This window comes from Sminthopsis crassicaudata, chromosome 1, assembly GCF_048593235.1.
Source record: "Sminthopsis crassicaudata isolate SCR6 chromosome 1, ASM4859323v1, whole genome shotgun sequence".
Classification (NCBI taxonomy): domain Eukaryota; kingdom Metazoa; phylum Chordata; class Mammalia; order Dasyuromorphia; family Dasyuridae; genus Sminthopsis; species Sminthopsis crassicaudata.
In genome coordinates this window covers 207,705,843-207,721,340 of record NC_133617.1, presented here as the reverse complement: position 1 = coordinate 207,721,340, position 15,498 = coordinate 207,705,843, and the positions used below count along the sequence as shown (strand labels likewise).

Sequence of the window (15,498 nt, the reverse complement as noted above, 5' to 3'; positions counted from 1 at the left end):
AAAGGAGGTGCATGGTTATCACAATATCAAGACTGTGTCTTCCAGGGCCAGACTAAATTCACATAACCCAAAATAGGAAAAAACAAACAAACAAAACTTCCTTAATCCTGTTTGATTTCTAGCTATGAGTCATAATAACATCCAACCATATAGAAAAATTCCACAGTTATTCTGAAGGCTTTATAAACAATTTTATTTTTAACCAGATTAAAAAAAAAAATCCCCATTCAGAAAGAAAATAACAAAATGGGGAAATTGGATTAAGCATGTCCTAACTTTATTTAGGCCAAATGTTGTCCCATCATTTTTTTTTTAGGAACGTACTTCTACATGTAGGTATTTCTAAATCTTACTCCTTCTGAGCAGCACATGCTAATACACTTCAAGGAAGGAATATTGGTTTAGTGACAATTCAGAAATCACACCTTAAATCAAAATTCAGAATAAAACCAAATTATAATCCATGCCATTTTACCTCAAGTAGCAAAATTTAAGTAGTCACAGCTTAGGACTAAGTTATTTTTTGAGAAGCCCCATTGTGGAGTTTTACATATACAGTGGATACATGGTATTTGACTAAAAACCCAGAAAAAATCCTGAAAAATGTAAAGACAATAAAAAAATACCTGCAGCCAAAATATATCATATGTAGAAAAACTAACTATAATATTAAACAACCACCAAAAGAAAGAGGGAAAAGCTGGCATAAGATAAATTGGGTTACAGAAGGGTGTTTAGATTAAGAGGAGTTGGATAAGATATATAGATTATGGGATAAAGAGGGAAGGAAAGGGTAAGAGGAGAAGATAAAGGATGGATCCATGAGTGGATACATCTTCAAAATATGTAATATATATATATATATATATATATATATATATATATATATATATTTTTTTTTTTTTTTTGCCAAGAAACCATACATATATGTATGTATGTAAGTATATATATATTTGTATATCTGTGCTAGACTAGTCTGTGTGGAAGAGGAAGGGAAAAATGAAAAGGGGGAAAACTGAAGTAAAATTACACAACAAATAACAAAATACCTACAAACAAGGAAAGAAAAGCTTGAAAGTCATGAATATAATTTCTTCTATTCTTATATATGCTTTCTTGAAACAGAAATTTATTGTTAACTAATGTGAATCTTCCATGGTGTTTTGCTGAGCATATGACAATGCTTATTTTGATTTTCACTTTCTTTTTCTGCCTTTTTCTATAATTTTTTTTCTCATGTTGTATAATGAACAAGTTAGTACCCTGAGTATCTTAGAATGAGCAGGAATCAGGATAAGCAAAAGTCTTTATTCTTGATCTTTTAGGGTCGCCCTCAGGGAATTAGATATAGGAATCACCACACCTTCTTTCTCTCTATCCACCAACAAAGAATGATCCATCATCCTCTGAGCTCTCTCATACTTCTCTGTCTCCACCCACAGATCCAGCCAGCATAGAATAGTTGGGGAGGGTCATATGTTAATAGAGTATTGTCATTGGACAATTGGTAATTAGCTTTAAGTGCTAGGCTATTCAAGTGCATCTCTATTTCTGCCCTTTACAATGCTGCATTTGGTTTTAAATAAATATTTTAAGAAATAAATATTAGTAATCAACATTTATGTGGATATTTTAATTCTATGTTAAATATTTAAAATTATATGATTCTCACAATAACTTGGGAAGTAGGTGCTTTAATAAACAAGCATCTTACCAAGAACTTAAATGATTAGCTGATGAATCCAGAAAAGTTTTTATTATGCTAGTAAGTACATCCTTGAAATGCAAAACCATCTTTATTCCCTATGCTGAAATGTAAGTCCTTCTCTTTTTTTCCCCTCGTTGGCTAGGTAATATAAATATTACAGAGAATCTATAGCACTTAATTCCCCTAAGTGAGCATGAGTATTCATCCCTGACTAAATCTCTCATTGGTATTAGCCTTATTTAGTTCCTGTGAATGACCATAATGGCAATCTCTCTATAAGTTTTTGTTTACTTTGTTTCACATCAGCCTAACTTTTAGGTTTCTTTTCTTAGGTTTCAGTTTCATTTCTCTTCATTTTGATTTTTTACATAGCTCTAGGGAAACTAAACCCTCATCCAATTCTTACAGATATTATTATTATCATTTAATTACAAATTAGCTATTGGAGGTAAGCAGCTGTGAAATTATTTGCTTAAAATCACACAGCTAATAAATTTCTGAGACATGATTTTAATTCAAACTTTGCTGATTTGTACATTTTCCAGTATGAAGCTTTAACACAGGGTAGGAAATGTAATTTGCGTTAAGTCAGCTTAAAACAATTGCCTCCTCAATAGGAGAAAATCTCTCATTATTTTATTTATTTATTTAGAATTTTTTTTTTCCCACAGTATATATGCATGAGTAATTTTTTTTATAATATTATCCCTTGTATTCATTTTTCCAAATTATCCCCTCCCTCCCTCCACTCCCTCCCCCCAATGACAGGCAATCCCATACATTTTACATGTGTTACAATATAACCTAGATACAATACACGTGTGTAAATACCATTTTCTTGTTGCACAATAAGCATTAGATTCCGAAGGTATAAGTAACCTGGGTAGATAGACAGTAGTGCTAACAATTTACATTCACTTCCCAGTGTTCCTTCTCTGGGTGTAGTTATTTCTGTCCATCATTGATCAACTGGAAGTGAGTTGGATCTTCTTTATGTTGAAGATATCCACTTCCATCAGAATACCTCTTCATACAGCATTGAAGTGTACAGCTATCTTCTGGATCTGTTCATTTCACTCAGCATCAGTTGATGTAAGTCTCTCCAAGCCTCTCTGTATTCCTCCTGCTGGTCAAAAATCTCTCATTATTAAAGAGACCATATGATTATTTAATTCTAGAACAAAACTCAACCAAATTAAATCAGGATTTACTATCAATTTACTATCACAAATTTAAAGTCCTTTCCCCCATGAAGGTCATTAGCACCTCAAATGATAGTAATGATAATTTTTTTAGGAGTTATATGTCTCCATGTTTCCATATACATGTGGAAGCAATTTAACTTTGTTGAGCTCATTATGAAAACTCTTTTATATTTACCTTTTATATCTCTCCTGAGTCTTCTCTTTGAATGTCAAGTTGTCTATAGTGGTATGGTGTTTTCATAAAGAATTCTTGAAAGTCTTCAATTTCATTACATTTCTATCCCCCTCCCCCCCAATTGAAGTATTATGCTTAGATTTCCTGGGTAAATGATTCTTGATTATAATCCAAAGCTTTCCACTCTCTACTGTGAACTTTGCTAAATCTTGTGTGACCATTTATGATTCCACACTTTTTAAATTGTTTCTTTCTGACTGCTTCTCTAGAAAGCTCCAGAATTTAGCTATAATATTCAGGGGAGTTTTTATCTTAGTATCTCTTTCAGGAAATAACTTGTGAATATTTTAACATTTTTTACCCTTTGAATCTAAAATATTAGGATAGCTTTCCTTGATAATTTCTTAAAATATGATGTTTAGGGTTTTTTAAATCATGATTTAGAAGAATATAGTAATAGCTGTAATAGAAAACCCATATATTGAATGAATAGGAAAATAGAAAGTGTTATTATTGATTTAGTTTAATGAAATCAACTCCATTAATTTAGTTTAAAAAACAACAGAATAATAGAGTTAAGTTAACAATAATATCTAGGTAATAAATTTCCCAACACAACTTTCCAAAAAATATAATATTTATTTGGTATATTAATGAAGATGATGAGGTATTACTTTTATCAGGGAAAATAAGCATGGTGACTATTCTTTAGATATACTTGTTTAAAATGAGATTAACATGATCCAACTGAAGTCTTGGGGATTAAAAAGAAAAAATTCTATGTGCAGATAAATTTTTCTGAGGGTCATGCCCAATGAGTTAATCCAAGGGAAAACAGGTGAAGAATTTCATTGTTGTATATGTGTTTCCTTCCCTGAGATTTCTTTTATGGTATAACTGTACTTATAAGGCGTAAATTGACCAGAAAGTTGAATGTAATAATATAACTCTTCAGATAAGCCTTCTACTTAATTTATCACATGACTATCTAAGATTAAATTCCAATGTTGTAAGTATATATATATATATATATATATATATATATATATATATCAGCTTTATATCCAAAACCTATTACAGGCATAGATTTGTAGTAGAAGAGATTAAAAAGAATTAATAATTTATGAATTTAGCCAGGAGGATTTAAAGTTTAATAGAGGAATTACATTATAAAACATGTAGCCTATAAGCATGAAGTATTTTTATATTAATGATTGTTATTATTAAAAGGAAATAAAAATGTTAAAATGATGATAATATAAAATAAAACAAGACAATGCAAAAGATGGATTAAAAAACCCTAGAGGTGTGAGGAAGAAAATGCCAATGTTGACTCAGGAAAAAATACACATGTGTGTGTGTGTGTTCTCTTCTGAAATCTAAGTCATGGAATTTTTTTGTTCACTTTTACAAACTTTTTCCCCAGTTCCTCCTACTCTCATGTTATCTATTAGTTCTTTTTTGTTTTGTTTTGTTTTGTTTTACAACAAAGACCAAAGTTATGATCCCTTTCTTTCTTCTTTAAATTTTGAGAAATAAAACTAATAACAAGGCAAGGAAATACCTACTTCTGCATTTCTCTTAGAATTAGTGTACATGAAAAGAAATTCAATTTTATTTTCCAGTCCATGTAATAAATTAACTCACAATAAAATGTGATTCCTAATACAATTCCTCTGAGAATCCTTTTAAGAAGCATAAGAAGGATTTATCATTGGCACAACTAGTGTTTGAATGTATAAAGATACTTTTAATGTCTTGGTGAAAAAAGCATGCAGTTGAGTAACTTTAATAATGATTCTGTTATCATGTTTATATGATTAACATGCTAAATATTTTCCCATTTGCAGGGAAGGATGTAAGGAAAAAGATAATATAACACATATTATGTGGCAGTCACTGCTAAATGCATTTTTTTCAAGAATTATTTCATTTGATATGATGCATATATCAGATGAACTTTAAGTCCGTTAATTTTTTAACTTACCCAAGATTTTGAACTAATAAAATACAAAAAAAAAATTCAATTTTGCTGTATTTTTAAATAAAAAGTTCTATTATCTATTATAAGAAAATTTTTGTGCTATGGATAGATGAATAAATATAGAAGGTTCTAGATTCTATTGGAAAATAAGCAAACATAGTTCTTAAATCATACTGAATTATGGAAGTAGCAATCTAAAATTGAGAGAGATCACTGATATCATCTAATAAAATCCCTCCATTTAATATTTTAGAAAACTGAAACCCTAAGAATTTTAGTGATTTACTGAAGGTCACAAAAATATAAGCCCCAATGAGGAAATTTGAATCAAGTAATTTAGACCTAGAGCTTATGTTCTGCCCCTTGAAATATACTGTTAATTTTAAAAAGGCATTCATATTTAAGTATGTTCAATAAATATTTCTATTTCTGTCTAATTTCAGACTACACACATTCATACCTATATATTCATAGAAGAATGAATATATGTAAAGAGAAAGCATACATAATATACTAATGTATATTTATAGAAGAAATTCTCTTCCAGAATTCACAAATTAATTTAAACCCAGAAAGAATAATATGTGGACACTTCCAAGACATAGATTTAGGCATGATTAAGGGGAAAAAACAAAAAACTAAAACTAAAACTAAAACAAAAACCAAAAACAAAAAAACTTTCTATTAATTAGAGCCGAGTTAAATTTACTACTTTAGGGAAAAGTGGATTCCTCTTCAGCAGAGGATTGAATGACCATGTTTTTTGTATGTTGTAGAAGATATTTTCAGTCTAAAATGTAATGTTCTCTGTTGAGGTTTTTTTAGGGTCTCTGGAGGTATCCTTCCTTTAAATTCAGTAATCATCACAGGAGTACAGCCAGAGGTTAAAGTCCAAATCCTTTATTGTCTCCTTCAAAGTCTTATCTCCTTCACTTGGAGCTCGGCTAGTTCTGGAGGCCTTCTGGATCTTGGTTTCAGTGTAAAAGTGGAGGAGAGCCAGGTACCACTTCTCTGCCTTCCCTAGTTCTGATTCTGTCTGAGTTTGTCTGAGCTTATGTGCTCTCTTATCAAAGGTGTGAATCTTGTAGAACTATAGTAAGTGCTAAGTACATGTACTGAACTAGAGAACTGTTAAGCACCATACTAAAACAGCATTGTCTCTATCAATTCCACTGACTTAGCACCTTGTTTCAAGTTCTATCCCATAACATTGCCTGTTTTCTTTTGTTTTTAGAACATAGGTGGTCATGACCTTCCTGACATCTCAGGAAGGGAGATGAAAACACCAAAGAAAATGGGAAATCAAATCAGATTAGCAGGTTTCTGAAGGATCTCACTCTTAAAACAGGTATACATAAATCTATCAATATGGGTGGTATTACACATAATTAAATAAATTACATAAGCACATAGAAACATAACACAGGCTAGTAGTGATGTAACAAATAACATGAATCAAAATGAGGAATTATACATGTCTATAAGTCCTAGAAATAGTCCAAAAGGAATCTATTGCCCATTACTTAATGTGCCAGGAATCCTGCAAGTTTTGTAGTCCTGCAATAGTTTTATTAACAATTTTTTCATCTCAGGGAATCCAATGATTCCTGCTGATTTTAAAGTTCTTTAACAGTCTCATTATCAGCCAGGCTTTTTCAGTGTCAGATGTTTTTTAAGTCTTCTCCTTTATTCCAAGGTTTTTCTCTTTTTTCTGTGTCTCTCCAGGTGCTTGTTAGCACCCATCTGATTCCTTATCCATCTATAGTGATAAAAGCAAACCCTTTCTACCAAGCAGTTAACCTATCTAGTCCCTTCTATTTACCACTTTCTAAATCTCTCCTCATCACCTGGCAATTACATTGGAGCTGCTCATTATATTGGAGCTGTTTTCACTAATCACTGCCCTTTTGTTGGATTAAAAAGCCTGTATTATCTCCAATTGTAATCCCTTTTGCCATCTGATTGCTTTTTGCTGATTGATCATGTATTAATATTGAATTTCTAAGTCTCTCTGGGTGTAAACTCAACTGTCATTATGCCCCACTGTCTTTTGTATGATATCTTGGAGCTGGGCCCTGCCTCTCATTTCCCTGGGTCAATCAACATTGTGAGGCCCAATGGAAACCTCGATTGCATTTTGGACATAGGGTTTTGGGTCTTATTCTCTCACCTTGTCCTCTCACTCTATCTCTATACCTACATTGGGCTTTCAGATGTTCAATTTTTCCACATTGAAAGCGTCAACAAATCTCTCTAGAAGTCCCTTGCCAAAAGTGACCCTGTCTTCCCATGTTTATCATATCCTGTGAATAATAAGCACTTGTGCCCACTGTGACACAGCATCTTATGATCTCATCTAAAGGAGCATCTTTGTGTAGTCCCCATATAATTCTTCTGCAAACCTCATTAGCATTTTCCTTAGCCAGTTGCTGATCATTATTTCTGTAGCTGCATTTTCTCCAAAGGTTCTTGTGACAGCTGTTTGCAAATGTCCCACAAAATCTTCAAAGGGTTCATTGGGAACTTGCTTTATTTTTATGAAGACTTTACCTTCATCTTTCACTGGGAGGGAACCCCAAGCTTTTATAGCAGCAATAGCAATTTGTTCATAAGCTGTTTGGGGTAATTAATCTGTTCTAAATTCTCTGAATACTGACCTTCACCTGTTAGGTGGTCAAAGGTGATTTGTATGTTAACTCCAGTTTGCCTACTACATTGGGTTTGAAACCTACATAATTCACTATACTCCAAAAGCCACAACAAGTTTTGTCCAGGTTCTAAATATGTCCCTGCTATGTATTTCCAATCACTAGGGGTTAAGATTTCATAAGCCAAATTATCTAGTAACATCTTAACATAAGATGACGTAGCCCCATAAAGAGTGCAACCCTTTTTCAAATCCTTATTTTTTTCCAGATCAAAATGAGTATATTTTCTTCTTTGTTGACCTGAAGCATCAAGATCTTCAATCACAGGATATGCATTTATTAAATCAGATATATCCTATCCTTTTTAAAATTTTTTTTATTTTAATTTTTTTTTCTGTAACCAATGCCTTTTGTAATCTTATCATAGACTGCTTCATAGATGGTGCTGATTGTGTTACTATCTCTCCCCTCCTCCTTCTCCCTCCACCCATGAAGGGTTAATTGAGGGAAGTAGGTCAGGAAATGGGGAATGCCTTAATGGCTTCTGCTGTGAAGCACTACACTCAGAATTGTACATAACTCCATTCTTATCTGATTTTTCATCTTTTTCATCTAGTATATCAATTACCTCCCCCTCCTGCACTTCCTTCTTTTTTCCTTATTCTATAACATATAATTTCCTAAAGTCAGTTGTATTAAATTATATGTATAAAGTGTTTCTTTGGAAATTGAGGAAGGTCTATAATCATTGTAGTGTTGACATTGTTGCTCTCCTACTAATTTTCACTCATCTGGATTCAATTATTTTTCCTTAGAGAACCAAGGAAATATGTACTGTACTGTTTCTAAAAGGTAAATGATCTGCTCCCAAGTTACAATCAAACCTTAGCTTTTCATAAGTCTGACAATTCTCTCTACACATTTTCCTTGAATTGGAAAAGAAGACTGTTTTCTAAACCTCGGTCCCATTTTAGTTAAGTACTACTTTAGCCCTTTAACACAGTTTCCTTGTCTATTTTTGTACTCACCCTAATTTCTGAGTCACAGATGAAGGTTCTTAGCCCCATGTTGGGTGCCAAAAATGTGGTGTTCTCTCTAAAATGTACTGTTCTCTTGTTGAGTTTTTCTTGGGGTCTCTAGAGGCAGTCTTCATTTCAGTTCAGTAATCACCACAAGTGCAGCCAGGGATTGAAGTCCAAATCCTTTATTGCCTCTTTCAAAGTCCTATCTCCTTCACTTGGGGATTGGCTAGTTTTTATGGATGCCTTTCTCTCTCTTTGGTTCTGAGAGCTTGAGCTCCTGCCTGTCTTCTCTAGCTTCTGAATCTCCCCAAATTCAAAGGTTTATGCTTCAGCCTCCAGACACAACAAAGATGGACGATGGAATGAATCTATTTCAGCATCTGAGAGCTTCTGGTGTGATTGTCCTTTCTGGCCCTGAGAGCTTCTAGTTTACATGTCCCACACTAAGTATACACCAATAATTATATCACTAGGAAACCATTATTTATTGTAGGATTAAATCAATGATAAACTAGATTTATCATTTGTTGTTTCAAGTTTTGGCCCATAACATCTCCTTGTAGGATTAAATCAATCATATGGACCAATGCTAAATTAGATAACTATTTTCTCTATCAATTCCACTGACTTACTACTTTGTAAGAATGCTTTGTTTCAAGTTAAGAGTTCTGGCCCATAACAACTTATATTATGAAATAGTTTGTATCTGAGGTTTCTTCCAGCTCTGAGATTCAGTTAATACAATCACAAATACAGGATTATAATTCAAATGATGGCACAGGTTTCTGTACATAAAATTGTCCATAGAAGTTTATAAGTGTCATTAGCTAACAAAAGTATTGAGATACATATTTAGATAAGAAATCAAGCACATCCTTCTTTATAACTGGACACAATGGGATGTATCTTTAATAGCTTTCTTAATATTTTTCCTATGCTTGGTTTTGGTGAAACATAAAGTATGCTAGTCTTTGTTGACAGTATTTGATTTTAATGTTTATTTAGCAACAATTTTTTTTAGAAAATCAAAACATTTTATATATTTATTCACAACTTCTTAGTTTTTTATTTTCCAAGTCAATTTTTAGTTCATTCTTACAAGCCAACACATACTCTAATCATTGCATTTAGACTTAGAAAGTTTCCTTAAAGATAATTATATACATGAAGAAAATAAGACCAAGAGACATTGTAGATTTATCCCAGTTAATAGTCAGTTGCTTTAAAGTACATCCTTATGAAGAGGGACAGAAAAATTTAATCAATTGGAGAGATTTCAGGAAAAGCTGAATGACAGGGCTTTTATATACTTGTGCTTAAGTAATCACATCTAGGCATAAAATAGTAAATATACCTGATTGAAATAAACATATTTAAGTTTATCCAGGATTTAAACAGCCTTCAGAATGTATATCATTCTAATCACCCTCTTTGATTATACTCTGAATTAGATACTAGACACACTCCTAGTTCTTCACTTTCTTTCTTAACACTGATGCCTGCAATCTTGGTTCCAAAAAACAAGTGCCAAAAAAGTGATTTCCTTCTCTTAGTAGTTGGAGTGCAAGAGACTACAAATGAGGGATATTGCATATCTGATGAAACAGAATCATTTCTTTTTTAGTTTTGCTCAAATCTTTTTTTTTTATTTTTATGAAAGACTGTTCCAATATGGTAGTCCATTAAAAAAAAAAAAAAAAAAAAAAAAAAAAACTAACTATATCGCTGTCCTGTAAAAAAATTTGCATACCAGTAACATTTTAAGATAATCAGCTGTGAATGAATCAGCTGATTATCTTAAAATGTTACTGGTATGCAAATTTTTTCTACAGGATAATGACTAAGTGGAATTTATAACAGGAATGGAGGGCTTATTCAATATCAGGAAAACTATTACCATAATCGACCATATCAATAACAAAACCCACAGATACCATGTGATAATCTCAATAGATGCAAAAAAAAAAAAGCTTTTAATAAAGTGCCCGTTCCTATTAAAAACATTAGAAAGCAAAAGGATGAAGGAAATTTTCCTTAAAATAATAAGTGGTACCATCTTAAAACCAAAAGCAAGCATTATTTGTGATGGAGAAAAAATTGGACACATTCCAAACAAAATCAAGGTGAAAAATGAATGTTCATTATCACCACTATTATTCAGTATTGTACTAGAAATGTTGCTTAAATTAAAAGAATTAGAATAGGTAATAAAGAGTTTTTTTTTTTTTTACTCTTTGTGGATGATATAATGATATACTTACAGAATTCTAAAAAAATCATTCAAAAAACAACTTGAAATAATTACCAGCTTTAGCAAAGTTGCAGGATGTAAAATAAACCCACATCAATCATCAGCATTTCCAAATATTACTGACAAAACTCAGCAGCAAGAGACAGAGAAATTCAATTTAAAATAATTGCAGAAAATATAAAATATTTGGTAGTCCACCTGCCAAGACAAACTCAGGAACTATGTGAAGACAGTTACAAAACATGTTTTATATAAATAAATTCATATGTAAACAATTGGGAAAATATCAATTGTCCATAGGTAAGCCAAGCTAATATAATAAAAATGATAATTCCACTTAAATTGGTCTATTCAGTGTCATGCAATTAAACTGCCAAAATAATTTCATAGAGTTAGAAAAATAATAGCAAAATTCATCTGGAAGAAAAAAAAGTCAAGAATATGAATCAATGAAAAAATTATATTCCTAGCAGTATCACACTTAACCAGGCATAAAGGATGATACCATAAAAATAAATTAGGAGATCAAGGAATAATTTCAGATTTTTGGAAAAGGGAGAAATTTGTGATCAAAGAATTAGAAAACATTGTAAAAGTGAAAAATGGACAACCCTGACTACCTTAATTAAAAAAGGTTTTGCACAAAGAACCCCATACAAACAAGATTAAAAGGGAAGTACAAAGCTGGGGGGAAATTTTATAGTCAGTATTTCTGATAAAGATTTCATTTCTAAATTATATAATTTATAAGAATATAAATCATTCCCCAAAGTGATAATTGGTCAAAGGATATGAACCGATAATTTTCACATAATAAAATTGCAGCTCTCTATTGTCATATTAAAAAAAAGTGCTCCAAATCTACTGAATAGAGAGATACAAGTCTGAAGTACCACTTCACACATCTCAGATTGGCTAAAATGACAGAAAAAAATTAATGATAAATGTTGAAGGAGGATGTGGGATATCTGGGACATTAATGCATTATTGATAGAACTGTAAAATGATCCACAATTCTGAAAAGCACTTTGCATCTATGCCCAATGGACTATAAAATTTGTGTATTCCCTTTGAACCATTAATAGCACTATTATATCTGTATCCCAAGGAAAGCATAAAGAAGGAAAAATGACTCACATGTGCAAACATGTTTATAACAGATCTTTTTGTAGTAGTAAAGAAGTGGAAAATGAATAATTGCCCATCAATATAGACAATGGCTATATGAAGGTAATGGAATATCATTGTTGTATAAAAAATAATGAAAAAATGATTTTAGAAAGGCCTGAAAAAGATTTATATGAACTGATACTGAGCAAAACAAGGAGAACCAGAAATATGCTGTACACAGTAACAGCAAGATTATGCAATGATCAACTATAAAAAAATTAGATATTCTCAAGCTTCAGGGATCCAAAACAATCTCAATAAACTATGAATAGAAAATGCCATCTGCATCCAGAAAAAGAACTATGGATATTAAATATAAATCAATATGTGCTATGTTCACTTTTTTTCTCTTGTGGTTTTTTCTCTTTTGTTCTGATTTTCTCTCTCAATATGATTTTTATTTAAAATTTTATTTAATAAAATTAATAAATATAGGATTAAACTAAATTTTTAAAAAATAAAATTGTATTTGAAAAGTTAATGTACATGGATAACTAGAAAAAAAATTAAAACATTTAAAAATAATGCTGATGTTATTTTGTTTATGATACATTTCACTTTGCATTAGCTCATGGAAGTATTTCCACTTATTTCTGAAAGTATCTTGCTAATCATTTGTAATAGCACAATCATATAACACATTTTTTTTCCTGCCAATCCCCAAATGATAGGCATCCCCTCAACTTCAAATTCTTTGCCCCCAAATTTTATAGCATTTTGAGCATAGTTCCAAATTACCTTACAGACTAGTTGAATTGGTTAAGAAATCTACAGAGCATTAATGTCTCATTTGTTTTTTTATTTTTCTTTCCTATTATCCAATCTAATAGGTATGTAGTAGTATTTAAAAATTGTATTAATTTACATTTACCCCATCAGAAGTGAGTTATGACATTATTTTTCCTACATGACTACAGCTAGATTTAATTACTTCATGTGAAAACAGTTCATATCATTAGATCATTTATTAATTGGGAAATGGTTCTTATTCTTATAAGATGATTTAATTCTACATATTTTTGAGGATCAGAAGTTTTTTTTCTATTGTTGGCCTATTTTCCTAGCCTGTTATTTGATTTTTAACACTTTATTAAAGTAAGGATCCACTTTGAAGATGGAAAGTGCATTGTTCCAAGCTTCAGGTGTTTTGTGTAGCTGTTTTCAAACATACTGTTAGGGACTTCTACGTTTTCAGTTCTTTAAATGTGGTTTGATCTAAGGACAGATGTGTTTAGTACTCTCTTGGTCTGTGAGAAGCCATGACCACTCTTTCTTGCCTTTGAACTATGAAGATGGTCCCCTTTTCATTGTGGATGCAAGCTCTGTTCTGTTAATGGTACTTTTAGACCTAATATTGCTACCCAGGAGTGTGACCTGAATCAAAATTTGAACAAAGTAACAGAGTCCTGCCAGAGAGGCATTTCTTTTCACTTTTCACACCCCAAGTGCCCAATTGAGTTCCAGATTACTTATAAAGAAAAACAACAACAACAACAACAACAACAACAACAACAACAACCACCACCACCACAACAACAACCACTCTGATTTCCAAATGAAAATACCTTTAATTTAATGCAAATGCAGAGTACTTTATTTTTCAATAAAAATTCATAATATTACTCATTCATATTTTCATAAAGAAATATTTAAAAACCTTGTTATTCAAAATAATGTTCAATTTAATAAAGTATTGGGTTGTTATCAATTTCAAACATAATGTATAGCATTTTCATCAATTTGTACTACCAGCATGAGAATTGGCTAAAATTAATTTGTGTCTTTAGTAATCTATTGAAGATAGTGGCATCAAACTGCCAACTCTTTCCACTACCTTATTTCATGAGGGCACATTAGCTTTGATAATTGAGATTTTACAACTGAAAGCCAGGATCATTATCAAAATGGTCTTTGTATTTCTGTTAGAAAGGATTTTATATTGCAAGATAAATTAAATTGTTTTTAAATATGCAGTTTAGGTGTATTCCAAGTGGATATGATATACTATATTGGTTTAATCATTTTTATTCATGGTTTTGAGTTGACTGTTTTTTCTTTTAATTCTCTAATTTTCTGGTTCTCTTGAGATATAAAAGAAGAGTATTCTTACACTGTGTATTTGAGTTTTTGTTGCTTGGAAACTGAAATGATAGTTTATCAAATAAGCTTGGATACCTTCAAATACATGTCTATAACAATAGCACCAACAATTTGCTTTCTATCAAATAAGATACTAATAGAAAGTCAAATTTTGGGAATTAGAACATTTTTTTAGGTTACTCATTTAGTAATAAGTACATTATGCTTTTTAGAATGAATATATTAAATTCCATTATTGCATTACATAATCATTAAGCATATTTTATGATTCTGGCAATAAGGAAAAATGTTCAAATGGGACATCTTTAGTGATCTCTGTATTTAAAAATAATTAATTTTAAAGTAATTATTTCATTAAAACAAATTTATTCTGTATCAATAAATGATCTAATTTGGACTAAGTATGGTAGCTAAATCAGTTACCATATAAGAGAAAGAGACAAAAAAAAAAAAAATAGAACATTCTAAGTATTGTGTTAAATCTGGGGGTGGGGTATAATTAGAGAAAAGGAGATTTTTCTGCTCTCAAAGTATTTACTTTCTACTTGGGATCAATAACACATTAAAGAAAGATGAATTGTAGATGAGACAGAAAGATCTAAGCCTCCACACCTATTCATAAAGAATGATATTATAAACAACTTAGAAGAACATATGATAGTTTACCTCTCAGAGCTGTGGAGGATGAAGGAATTTGTGACCAAAGAAGAATTGGATATCATCATTGATTACAAAATAGATAATTTTCATTATATTAAGTTAAAAAGTTTTTGTACAAATAAAAACTAAGGCAGACAAAATTAAAAGAGAAGCAATAAATTGGGAAAACATTTTTTTCTATTTCCTGATAAAAGCCTCATTTCTAAATTATATAGAGAATGGACTCAAATTTATAAGAATTCAAGTCATTCACCAGTTGATAAATGGTCAAAGGATATGAAATGACAATTTTCAGATGAAGAAATTGAAACTACTCATTATAACAAAAGGTGCTCTAAATCACTATTGATCAGGAAAATGCAAATTAACACAACTTTGAGATACCACTAAAAACTCTCAGATTAGCTAAGATGATAGGAAAAGATAATGATGAATGTTGGAGGGCATGTGAGAAAACTGGGAGACTAATACATTGTTGGTGAAATCGTGAATGGATGCAAACATTCTGGAGAGAGTTAGGAACTGTGCTCTTAAAAAGTTATCTAACCGTGCATGCCCTTTGATCCAACAATGTT

General features: G+C 31.2%; 1 protein-coding gene across 1 annotated transcript in view; it reads left to right on the top strand.

Moving 5' to 3' along the window:
• Positions 1–15,498, top strand: part of CCDC102B (coiled-coil domain containing 102B) — a 620,750-nt gene that overhangs the window by 595,627 nt on the left and 9,625 nt on the right.